The sequence below is a fragment of the Nomia melanderi genome, chromosome 2 (genome assembly GCF_051020985.1).
Source record: "Nomia melanderi isolate GNS246 chromosome 2, iyNomMela1, whole genome shotgun sequence".
In the NCBI taxonomy this organism is placed as follows: Eukaryota; Metazoa; Arthropoda; class Insecta; order Hymenoptera; family Halictidae; genus Nomia; species Nomia melanderi.
The window spans coordinates 16,942,683-16,956,368 of record NC_135000.1 but is presented as its reverse complement, the minus strand read 5'-3'; the positions used below and the strand labels follow the sequence as shown (position 1 = coordinate 16,956,368).

Genomic DNA, 13,686 nt, shown 5'->3' with positions numbered 1-13,686 from the left:
CCTTTAGAATTTTTACTTTCTTTTATATCTTTTAATTGGTACTGAGAAATCACTTCGACTTTAACAAAGACATTATTAAAAAAAATTCTCCGAAATATACAAATTCTTATAAATTGTTTAATCCTCCATATTTATTTTCAAGGCTCAACGCCTAATTTCGAATTACCTTTTCAATAGAAGCATCATCACAATTATCTCAAGGAATCTAAGATTATAAATTATAAAAAAAACTCGAAACACGCCCCGTTTGCCTAACCGAAAGTTCTTGTATCTGATCACAGTATAATCGTGGTAGCAACTTCGTGATAATAGAGTTTACGATGTAATGGGTCTGACAAATAGTGCCGGCTTGATGCACGCAATTTTACAGAATCGTTCTTGCAGAATTCAGCAACGGTTTTACGAGCTGCATTCCCAATGCAAAAGTTTCGCGCATAGTGTTCCGAGGACGTGCTGGTTATATACTCCTACGTGGAAGTCGTTCTCTAAACGGTACATAAATTACTCCTAACGAAGACTACGGACGCATTCGAAAAATTTATTGCAACCATTCTGATCTATCGGTAAATCGTGTACCACGATGCTACACCGTTATCGGGGAACCCTTCAGGTCTCTTCGGACCGGTACGATTTTCTTATTATAATCGCGTAACTAACAATATAACCGACTCGATTTTCGCTCGCTCACCTCACTGCAACAGTTTTCATTATTATTCTGGTAGTATCCTAGTGAGTTCAAGTCTTTAGAATTATCGACAATAGGATTGTCGCGATAATACTTATTATGCTGTACTGTGACATATAACTTCCAGATTATAATTTTCTGTATACATTCGATTTTTGATTATCATTACATTTCATATTTTATATTTCACATTTGTTTATCAATTTTTCAATATTATCCAGCATTTTGTGATAGAGTATATCATAAAGATCTTCGCAGGTTTATTAGGTAGAAAAATGAATTTTTCAAGAAATGGTTCAAATTTGAATAATTATAACATGTTATTCTTTTATTTAATAAGATATTTTTATAATTCCCAGCGATGGTAGGTACCTCTTTATGATGATTCTAAGTGTGTTCATTACCATAAATCTATTATTATACGAAAGGATATTTCGCTAGAGAGCAAAGAATTTGTTAGAAACCTGTTAACAAATATTCTCTACTTTTATTAAGCACTATATTCTGTCTTAGTGTTACGCCATAGCGTACTATAAAATAGATCTAGGTATCGTAAGAATTTGTCGATAAATTAGCTTTACAGCGAAACAAATATAAGCGTTAACAAGGTTAGACATAATGGATGATGGACGGAAATATGATCACTTCTATCTCTTTATCACTGACGAGCTATAATAACTGGCTGAACAACAAAGTTGATTGTTGCACCAGATGTTATGGGCGGAGATAAGTTCACTTCAGTGCCACGCCGCGTAATAATCTATAACGAAGATATTTATGTCTTCCTAACGAAGGACGAAGTACATAACTTGCTCAAATTGAGATCGTAGCTCAATGAAGTCTTCAATAGAGTACTTCAGTTTATCGCCGCAATTAGCGTCGTAAATGTTAATATCTGGTTTTTCAAAGTAAGAAGAAGTTAATTTCATGATCGTGTTATCGGTTTCATAATTAACTACCAACGCCTTCGATTATATATTTCTTTCTTCATTAATATACCTGTGACTTTTTCATTTTTAATAGGTTCTAATAAAATAAACAAAAATAATAATTAGTAGTTTTCTAGTAATATTGTCATTGGTAATTTTGAGCGAATTTGAAGATGAATCATTACGGACTTACGAATTTAACTTGATAATCATAATATTATATCCTAAAAATAATTTTAACGTATTTTTTATCATAAAAAGTAATATACTAGCGTATTCGTTTTACACTGTTTCTGTATAGAGATTCTAAAAATGTTTCAAATTTTTAAATAAATTGAGTTTTGTGTCAGTTCTTTAAAACAATTTAATTGTTTGAAATTGTCGACACAATGGTTTATACAACAGCGACTGTTAAAGAATTTCTAATATATTTCTTAACGGTTGAATTGTCGTAACACGAATTAAAACAATAATTTGGAAATACAATTAAACATTTGCATAGCCAGGAATCGATATTCGACTGCGTCACAGCGGATTATAAATTATTATACTGGCGAAAAAAATGCATCACTGCAATCTACGATTCGCCGCCACGTGGGCCGACTCTTATGCGATATAATGTATAATTTATGGTAGATGGCCAATGGGAGGGTCCCGTTAAGGGGCCTCGATACTTCCTTCAACACAGTTCGCCTTTTTGGATTGATTTTTCTCCTTTTTTCTGTCCACAGCGTTCCCTTTTCGACTTAAATTTGATCGACTTATTACTACATAGTAATAAGGCATTCTATTTGTTTGTACAGACTTATGTTGGAATTTTGTTGATTTAAAAGTGTTCAAATTATTCGATCATTATACTAAATTTTAAAATAAGTAAGTATAAAATATTTTCCTAATGTAAAATAAATAATGTTTCTACTATACGCTACGAAAAAATATTTAAGCAAATCCTAAAAATATTTTAGCGGCTAAGAATTCCATAACACATTTCATTTCATTTATAGCTCTGATTATTGGACATTATTAAGTCTTTGCAAGACATACGATTTTCTGAAATTCAATATACTTAATTCATTATTTTAGTAAATTTTAGTAAACTTTTTATTTTGCTTTAAATCTTAATGGAAATTCTAATATAACACCTACACAAACTTCTTTGTTACTTCACTTTATTTAAAATACCAAATAAAAATCTGCACTATAACAAATCATTCCAACTAATGTTATTCAAAAACTGCTAAGTAATACTTCCGCAAGCAATAAAAATATTTGAAAAAATTATCACAAAAATTGTTACAAAATAAGAATATACCATTCAAATTAATTGAAAAACTATTTTCCAAACGAATACAGATTGAAAATAGAAAATAAATTATTCAGTTTGTAGACGTTACAGCCTATACAGATTAATTCAGTTTACACTTATGCTTATACAGTTCAGCTGTATCTCGCTACGCCCTTTTTATTCCAACACCAGACAATCTGAATACTTCCTGCGGATGTTTTATGCGAACTGTTTTGTACTCACTCCATTTCTCCTTGGACGTCGCAGATGAATAAAACGGGAAGCGTGAAAAACACGGTGGCCTGGTCGCGTAACTTACTTCTCCATCCGCGAAAACGATTTCTCTCGTTGTTCGAGTGGAATCATTGAATCATCCCACGGACTTGGATATACTGTACGCTCGGTGGCTATTTCTCAACGTGATGGTTGCACATGCATCCTTTATTTTCCCAGGTACATGCACCGACATACCCACCTACTGTGGATCAAGGACGGCGCATTGCACGTTCACCTGCACGCTTATACGCAATTTTAAAATCCCGACGAAGATTTCGCGCGTCACTGTAACGAACTTTTATTGATTGGCCGGCAGCCTCGACACTTTCGCTTGACGCAATTTGTCTCTACCATAACGAGAGCATTACTACAGAGATTAAACATGTGCTCCTCCATTAAATAACATAATATAACAGTTAATGGCATTATCTTAAAATTAATTGTTTTTAACGGTGAGTTTTCTTGAAGAAAATTTTTTATTTAATTTTCTGGTATTTTTCGGTAAATAAGTGTGTATAAGTGTGTATAAAAATGTAATTAAAATTTAAGAAAGATTTATTTTTAATTCTATATTGAATTGATATAACTTTCTGGAATTATCATTATTGAGATCTAGCTAAATGTATTTTTACAATTGCAAAAATGGATCAGGACACTTTTATAATTAGCCACATATTTTGTGCTGTAATTATCACTGGGTAGTAAATATAAAATGCGGGGACATTGTAAAGGCATCTTCATGCTTTATACTACACTTTATATTGACATTCCGTTAACAGCCTATAAAAGTTGCTATAAAACGCTGTTTTATAGTCGGCCACACTTTCAGTTTCTTGAAAATTTAGATTAGAATCCTGTAAGAGTACATTAACCCTCGTCCGGCGAACCTCGAGTTCGTCTTAAATATTATCGTTTGCAACAACAATAGAAATAAAAATAAATTAGCATACAGTTTAAATAGAAAACAAAAATAAGAAAAGTAAAGTATAAGTGGAAATTAAAAATAAAATGAAGCTAGAACATAAAGTAACCTTAAAACAGACATTAACAATATATGAAAGGCAGATGAATACAGTAATGTCAAAGTTCAATCATACCTGTTATTCTCAAGTATAAAATAAATTGAAATGTGATGGAGCCAAAGTCTACCGTTCAAACACTCAACAAATTATTAGTGGTTCTGTCAAATGATAAGTCAACATTTCATTCCATAATCAATCATCTAAATCATCAACAGAAAATGAAAAAGTAGAAACAAAATAGCAATTAATATAATTTAATTTTTATTCCTGATAAAATCTCCTTAAACAATTTTCAAAGAAATCGTACACTCAATTTCAAAGATCTTAGTTTATCAATTCTACTTTATCTCAATCACGATAAAATACCGCAATGTAAGACATTCAAATCACCGTTATAAAGTGACTCCAACCATCGAAATGCATTTTGAAGATACACAAAGTAGCGTTAAGCAAATGTTACTCAAAATAACGTCTAAAGAGCGACGGATAAGTTCAATAAGAAAACACTGATACGAAGTAATTAACCCCTTCACCTCGACGCACAGATCAAGCATGCAAATAAATGTTTCGAATTACAAGCCTTTATCGTTAACGCAATAAATAACAAGAATAACCAACGCAATGATTTACACGTAAGTTTGAAAGTACAAAATATGTTTTCGATGCTTTTATTTACATGTGGTTACTAGTTCGTATTATAATATTATAAAATATAATCATTTAAAATGTTATAAAATATAATAATAAAACAAAAAATATAATATTATAAAATATAATCATTTAAAATGTTATAAAATATAATAATAAAACAAAAAATATAATATTATAAAAAAATTAAGCATTTTAGAAATGATTTCCTCAATTTAATACTATAAGCGAAGGGGTAAAATAGTGCCACTTGTCCCGTCGTTGCGTACACGGCGGAACATCGTGTCGAAAAACGAACACGGTTTCAAGGGATCGCGGCTAATCCCGCGGGTTTCGTCCAGGAGATTCGTACACGGTCGTAGGTGGCTTCTTCAGGGTCGAATCACGAAGACGCGTTGCTGAATACGGATGAGATGATTCATAGGAACGCGTATTTCGTGCGTGTTGTTCGCTTTTCGAATCGATAATGCACCCTCGGCCGTACACGGAACGCGTGCTAGCTACATCGGCACGCTCATTATCTTGCAAATGAATTCCTTTCTAACGCGCATGGAAAAATGCGTTTACCTTTGCCTCGCGCGAGCACGAGGATGGTAATTGTAAGAAGCCCTCCTGCGGAATTTTTCGGCCGCGGAGCGCGAGAGTACACGGCGGAATCTGCATACAGCCGCGATTTTTCACCGCGTGCTACAAGCGAATGCGAAAGTGGCAAAATTGAGACGCAGGTTTACAGCGAACACGGCCCCACGAGTTATGATAAGTGTTTTACCTCGTGCAAAATAAATATGGGAATTCGAATGTTCGAGGCGAAATTTGTACTGTGGTCGAAGAGATGAATAGTAACCTTATCGAAATGAATAGAAACGTTCGAGTTGACATTAACATATGAAAAGTGACAATCCGAGGTACTTTCTTAATTTGACGATTTAAAAAATTCTCAATTTTTTACTTTCTTTCAGTCTTGTAGATGAATAATGTGACTTTTTTGTCGGCGAGCGTGGAGCGTTGGAAATCTATTCGAAATTATACAGGTATCTCTAGTAAATGATCTTTCCTTATGCGGGACTCTGTTAGAAATATTATTTACATGACAATTCAATAAGAAAATTCTTAAATTTCACAGAAATTTGTACTGTTTTATCTTTCATACACTTAGGTTTGTTACAAATGCATAAAATTCAGTGTTAGATACAAGCAGCGTGTGAAAATAAATAAACGCAACACTAAATGTCAGAAACAGTAATAAATCATAAAAGGTGAAGTTTAGCAAATACGGAAGGTACATCAATTTTCTAATTAATCTTAGAATGAACATCATAAACTGGTTTTCCTCGTTAAAAATAACACGTGAGTAATATATGAGCTTTAGGCAGCCACAATTAACTGTAATCGTAAAGAAGAGGTTGCAGTAATTTCTTCCAATCACAACCCGTTACAGTACCTTTCGCAAATGTTAATGCTCGCGAGATCCGTTTTTAATGGTACGTAGTGTAACATAATTTCGTTTCATGCACATTTCTTAAGCTCAAACCTACATCTGTTACTGAAAAGGTGTAGCAACATTATTTCGACACTCTCTTCGTCTTCGCAGTAATTATCAAGGAAAAAAGTCCAGTCGTTAGTTACATCGGAATGTGCTAGGAATAAAACTTCGAATAAGTAACAACTCCATAACTTACGGATTTGATCACGAAGTCTTAAAAAAAAAATAACAGAAAGAAGAATTCTACCTTCGCATTCATTAAACTCCAGTTAAAAAAAATTGAACGAATAATTACAAGTATATTCATTTAACATTTTAAATATCGAAATTTGTGTAACACAATACCCAAAGAAAAAGGAACAGAAATCATTGACGAATAGACATCTAATTAATGAACGCGGTCAAGAACGTACACAAAGTAAACGCAGGATTTTTATAGATATTTAGCGGTTCATTCGCGAGGACCGTTGCCAGAGTCCGCGAGTTCCACGACTTCCGCATTACCGGCGGCTTTTCGAGACGCTGGGAATCCTTAAAGTTTCTTAACGAGATGATGACTCCTTGAATCGAACGGTTACGATCTCGTATAAATCTGCTGCTGTACGAGTGGGACACGTTAATTAAGTACGCGCCTTTCCTAGTTCACCGTGGAAGCTTATGCAAATCGATCTCGAGCGGCACTGGATATCGTAGACCTAGCGCAAAGATAAAATCGCCGCACCTTTCCCTGAGCGCGAGCGTAAAGAAAAATCGCCGGTTACTTACGGGAACGGAAAAAATCAATGCAGCGTTAATTAAGCGTTTTGCACTGATTTGCTGCGCCGTGTACGCGCGCGAACATCGCTGAGTCGCTGCGATAGTCGCAAGATAAACTCGATCTGCGCTGCTCTAGCGATGCGAGGACCCTTGGACGGCGATGAAACGGAGGATACGTGGTAGGTTGGGTAAACAATTCGTATAATCGGACAGTAGATCTTTCGAAAATATGTGTAACCAACAAAATTTCCAAAACCAACAGTTTCATAACCGAACCTTTTTGTTTTTGACATACAAACATTTATAGATAGAATCGTCTTCTATACATAGAACCATGTACATAGATTCTATGTGTAAATATTTATATGTTAAAAATAGGAACTTTGTTTACGAAATTATTGGTTCTAGAAATTTTGTTGGATACGGATACTTTCGAAAGATGTTGTGTATCTGTTACTAATTATTTGTACATATAGAAAATATTGACAGCGGTATTATTTATTATATTTATTAAAGTTATTGTACAAGAAATATTAGGTGTATCTGACAATATTACAAGCTATTACTTGTTTCAATAAACTGTTATTGAAATTTCTATTTAATAGGTTTCATACAGTTTTCCTTTTTAAGAATTATAGAAAGATGTTACACAATAAAAGGTAAATATGAAATTTAAATAAAACATAGAAAGAAGATGACAATTTTGGGACGGGTTATTCATTGACGAATCTAATGTACCTCTTCGGAATCTTCTTCTAAGAAATCTACTTTGTTGAAGGTATAAAATCATAATTATCCCTAGTAGTCTAAATATCCAAACAGCAATCTCGGAGTTCTATAAAACAGTTCACAATAGAAAAAGTTTTTCTCAAGCGGATTTTTAAACTACCTTCTTTTATTGCAAGGCTAAAAACAACCGAACATGATTATCCTAAATGCTTCTGTACCTTTAATAGTTTCGAGAAAAACGAATTTATATCACCCAATTAAGACGATTTAACACGCTAAAAATTCCGGTCCAAACCGTGACTAATACGAAGTGAAACGCGTGAAAGAAATCGTTAATCCATTACTGTACTGTGCAAAGTTTTGTAATCTTCCGTTATTTTAAACTTAGTTTAACGATATTAAAGATCGATGCTCCAGGTAATAGCTTGTTTACGTTGGTGATTTTATGAATTGCGAGAATTGAATCGCCTGTGATTTTATTGCAGAAATTTTCTAGGACAAATACTCATGAAAACGTGATTTCTGTTCCAAAGTCGATTATTATGATCATCAACTTGTATCTCCCACGGTGATCAATCGAAATGATCGTAAATTATAAATCGTCGTAGAGGCTAAATCTGCAATAACTCTAGCTACTAAATTATATCAGTTATAGCTAGTGAACATTGAACATTGATAAGGGAGAAATATTGAAGGTTTAGAAATATCCAGTAAACGAGATATCATGTAGATTAAAAAATGTTAAGGATAAGTAACTAAACAGCCTAGCATTGATGCAAATGTTAAAGTCAAACCCTTATCCTCAAAACTGCTAATTAAACAATCAAAGAAAAATGACCATTTATGATCCAGAATAGGCATACGCTATGCTATGCAAGTGTGAGAGAAAGAAAAATTGGAATTGTTTAGCTTGAAGTATCAGAACGATCTCGAAGACTCAGATTAGCATCAATGAGTCTCTAAGTGGAGATATCATCGAAATATAAGTTTATCAAATAATAAGATTGATAATGCAGGGTTAGTCTAGACTCTAGTCCGTGATATCTAGGTACTCAGTAATAAGCAGTAATCAAAATAGAAGATTAATGATGTTGAAAGACTACTGTATCTAATTATTTTACATTTTATAGTCCCTTTTATGTTTCATTTTCCTTTTGTTATTCAATATCCAATACATATGACACATTCTATTCCAAATAAAATTGATGGTAAATTGCTGTCTCTTGTTCTCAGATAATACTTTTTAGATCAAAATAAAGATAACGATGTCTTTTTCAATTAATCATTTAAGGAATTATTTGGAGAACGATGATCATACACAATCACAGCAATCGTAAGTAAGTGTAAGCTGGCGCGAAAGACTGCTGTGGCGGCAGAACCAGTAGTTTTGAGGCTTTGTGTCCGGTACCAAACCGGGAGCTCTTTGTCATACATACTATCGTGGCTCGCAGTAATTTATGTAGCCTGTCCATTGTCTCAGTCCAGTCACCAGTGATTTTCTCGTAGATATACGCGCTTTTGGCTTCCTAGCACGTCGCTTATTTCAGATTATTCATTTGTTTTCTATCTTACTCAATCCCTGGCTTCAGCCTCTACACTGTTTTTTGTCAAATCTTTTAAATCGTAATATTTATCCTTTTATCCTCAATGTTTATACTTATTTTGTTACATAGATTGTAATATAATAATAGTATCATCAATTCAAAATATATAATCATTTTCAGATTTATTATTGTACCAAAGTCATAGTTTAACAAATTTCTACTTTATTTCACTTTAATATTCATTCTTCAACCCTTATATTAATAACCCATTATCCGGATATCAATTTTAAATGATTTCCATTTCCCCAGAAAATGTATCGTTTAAAATCTCCATTTTCTTGTATGTTCACATTAATGTACGCTTAAAAAATAGAAAAAGTGTGCAATAAAATACTGTAATACTAATATTCGAGCAAACATTGTGATTACTAAGACAAGGATTAACCTCTTCTCCTATAATGTCGAGTCAGAATCGTAATAAAAATGTTCAACTGTATTCAACAAATTAAAACGTTCTTTACTCATTTTTCATATAATTAAAATATTACTTGTCTATTGTCTATCCTGAACGTCTAAAGTAAACGTAGACCCAAAATAAGCATCAAATTCTTTTCTTTTCTCACTATATTCTTATTTTTCATTTTATCAAACAGAGTACCGAAAGAAATAACAGGACAAGGGGTTAATGAACGACCGATTCCTATTTTCCAGTGTCTTACAACGACTGTCTTATAAACAGCAATGTGCCTCAATCCTGATCGATTTATTCTCTCCGAACATTCCAGTGTATTTCCGTGAAGCCAAGTTTCCGCGCGTGGAGCCCGAATTGTCAGATAAAATCGTGCACGTTCGGAGGAATGATTTTCGTTCCGGTGTACAGGGGGCTGCCGTTTGAGGTCATAGTTGATTCGTACCGATATAATCGGCGACTTTCTCCGGCCAGCGTGTTTAGTAAGGTCTTATAAGCCCGAGCCGTGCCGCGTGCCGAGGCTTGTCCGATTTAACGCGATAAGCGAACCTGAAAACCTATTGTTACGAAGCCCCACCACCCCCACCACACCAGTCGCGGCTAAATTATCCAAATGCATTCGAATACCGTTCCGCGTCGGCTAACAGTAAACCGCTGCCAAGTTTTCCGATAGCCGAAAGCAAGACAAATTCCTCGTTTACCGCTCGCAATGATAATTTTCCGTCACTCGGTACTCGACGGCTTTGCGAACTATAGAATGCGACCGTTTTACTACATATTTCTTCGTTCGAACAACATTACAACGTTTGCAACGCGTAGGTGGTGGTATGGTGCCAACCATCGAATACGGATTTGACTTTCGTACAAGTTGTTTTTCCTTTTTAAATTTATCGCTGGTGGACTTCGCGGGTTTTATGTATACATCGTGTTCGACAGCGTGTAGTGTATGACATAGTGAAATCTCGAATGAGTTTTGACTCTTCGCTTTATAATAACGAGTGAGATTTGTGGCAAAGACTTCTAGTTTAATTTGACAAAAATCGAATAAACGTGAAAATTGTGTGGCGACGGCTTTTCTAACCCACCGATAGAAGTCTATCGACACCTAAATGCCTTTCTTGCTCCTGCTTATTGCGGCACCTATTTGTATATATACGGTCCGCAAATATCCTACACTCGTCCCCGCGTTTAAGGCACGGGTCTACCAGAAACCCTTACTAATGAGTGGACTGGTAGATCCCGGACGAAACGTTCTCTCCCTTTGTCCTAATCTCCTCTAAACCTGTTCCTTCTTTTAATAACATTCTATGTTGCTTTAATTGGGTAAATGTTATTCGCTTTCTCGAAAGTATTAAAGACATTGTAGGGTAAGACGATAATATAGTAGCTTTTATTAATTCGTAATATGATAAAATTAGGTTTGTAGACAAAGTCATTGAAGAATCCAATTCTAATATAAACTATGAAAGTATTCGATATTTATAATTTACAAAAATTTGTATAAGCACACACAATTTATAGTGATCTAATTTCAAAGAATCCTTCAATCGACGAAGTAAATTCGACCTTCAAGAATCAGTTCTATAAAATATTCTACTCCCAACACTACTCTCGCAAACACAATTCGCTTTCTAATATTTAACAGGAACTCGATTAGTTCGCGCCTCATTCGAGAAAAGCCCAGCGACTGCATCCGCCGCTGCGTATCGAATGTTTGCCATTTTCGCCGGCCGATCGTCGCAGGAAAGATGTAAATCATGGCTATCTAGCAATCTGTAAGATACAAATCAAATCCTCGCGTGAAGTTAATCTTGCATCGTGTCCAGTGCTTCAAACGGAGCCGATCAATTTTCTAGTTACCCGGCGTCGCGAGTTATGATAACTGTATTTAGCATACCAGCCGCGCGGAACGTATTGTTTAATTTGCATCCCCCCGCGCGCGCGTCGCCGCGATAAATTCAGTCGCGCCGGCGAACGGGAAAAATTCAAAACGGGCTATCGGCCAGTCCTGATTTACACGGGCGCAATTATTCAACGGAAAGATTGGCTTCAAACGGAACGCGTATATTTGGAAAATGGACGCGTTCGATCGAGCGAGTGAGACAGAGAGAGAGAAAGAGAGGGAGACAGACTGGCCGCGAATAATAGCGTATAAAGGAGGATAGCAAGCAAGTCTGTAAATCTTGAATCGGGAACGGCGTTTCTTTTTCCTATGGGCGAGCAGTTTATCTCGATTAGATTGCACGGTAATGACTTACTGACTTTAATTATGCATAAGTCGATTGCGCGCGCCCCGGTTCCGCGTTTGTAATTTAAGAGAAAGTTTAAGAAACGCGAGCACTCGCTGACCGGACACTGTTAATGGAATTCAAACGGCGGAATCCCCATCGTCGTCGAATCCGCTCGTGTAGTCGGTATTTTATTATTTTCTCCGCTCCATTCATGAACGTTAGGACTTACGTAAGGTATGTTTTAACACTACATTTACGGGAGTCAATTTGAATCGCATGGAATTTTATAAACATTATTCGGTAAATGTTTGGATTGATTTTGATTGATGCGGTTGAGCGGATATGTTTCCTAATTGTCTACCTTTAAATCTCTGATTTCTAAAATCTAAATGAACGATTGTCGGTTTTTCCGAGAACGATAGAACAAACTGTACTGTAACTGTCCGTCAAACGAGCGTTAAGAAATAATATTTTATAATAGGATAGAACATTAGGATTCACCAGTAGGGGTGTAGTAAAAAAAAAGTACCATAATGGGTGTTACTAAATAATTGATGTTTCGTACAGTACTGTGTTAAAAATTCAATCAGCAAAATACCTTCGATGAATTCTTTCAGAAAAAGAGCTGATCGAAGGAGGAGCATTCGCATGTCTGACGGAAGGACCGACAACGAATTACAAACTGGGATCAGACGTCTGGCGCGAAATCGACGCGAAAGAGGCGCCACGAATCTTCCTTCCCACAATTACGGGGAATAAAAATTCTTTTGCTTTTCAGTCACGCGAGCTCGCATTCGGTCCACGAGAGAAGAATTTACGTATACGCGATTAAACTGTTCGTTCGCGTTTACACCGCATTTCACGTTCGATTCGAACATTCCCTGGTTAAGTTTCGTTCGAATCATACTCGTTGAAACAATATTTCGTGTTGCATGAAGATATTACAGCGTTGTATGCAAAGAAACTCAAAGAACACGTTAAACAGGTACTGAATATCTGAATGCTCTCGGACGATTGTTATTGTATTGGAAAAAAATAATAAGTCTATTTATATTTATTACACAAGTTGCATTGTAACCTACTCATTATACAAATACATATACCAACATTAAGAAAAACAATATTATAAAATATACAGATATATTTCTTTTCATGTTTTCTTAGTGAAGGTACGATAAGATGTTAATGACGTACGATAAACATCACTAACTCCTCGATACCGTTGTGTTTTGAATTTCATAGAAAAAGATTTAAAATTTTACTTAACTTAGAAACGAAAATTTCAGATAGAACCTAGTTTCAATCCAAAATTGGACGTCCTAATGTTTGGTGCCTTAAGCTGAATACAAAGTATAGCGAACTAATCCTTCGAACCAGACGCCAATCACCCAATTCCTGGAGCCGCAACCTTAGCCACCTAACCTTTGCATTCCTAACTGCGATATATCTAGCACCTCGAGCTATACCTTTGCATGCCTAACTCGATCTTTTGCAATCGAATTACTAATGGCTTCCAGAAGAAAACTCTATTAAATGAATTCACATCAATCTTCATCAGTATAACCGAGGTCTTTGCAATTTAGTACCTATTCGCTTGCATAGTTCGATACATCTGTTTTAATGTTACTT

The 13,686-nt window shown here is 35.1% G+C and overlaps 1 protein-coding gene across 1 annotated transcript in view; it reads left to right on the top strand.

Annotated features, from left to right (window-relative positions):
- Positions 1-13,686, top strand: part of Lgr3 (Leucine-rich repeat-containing G protein-coupled receptor 3) — a 25,269-nt gene extending 11,583 nt beyond the window's left edge. The window contains exon 24 of the transcript XR_013001397.1: positions 12,675-13,686. The gene's annotated coding sequence lies outside the window, so the exon portion shown is untranslated. The remainder of the gene's footprint in view (positions 1-12,674) is intronic.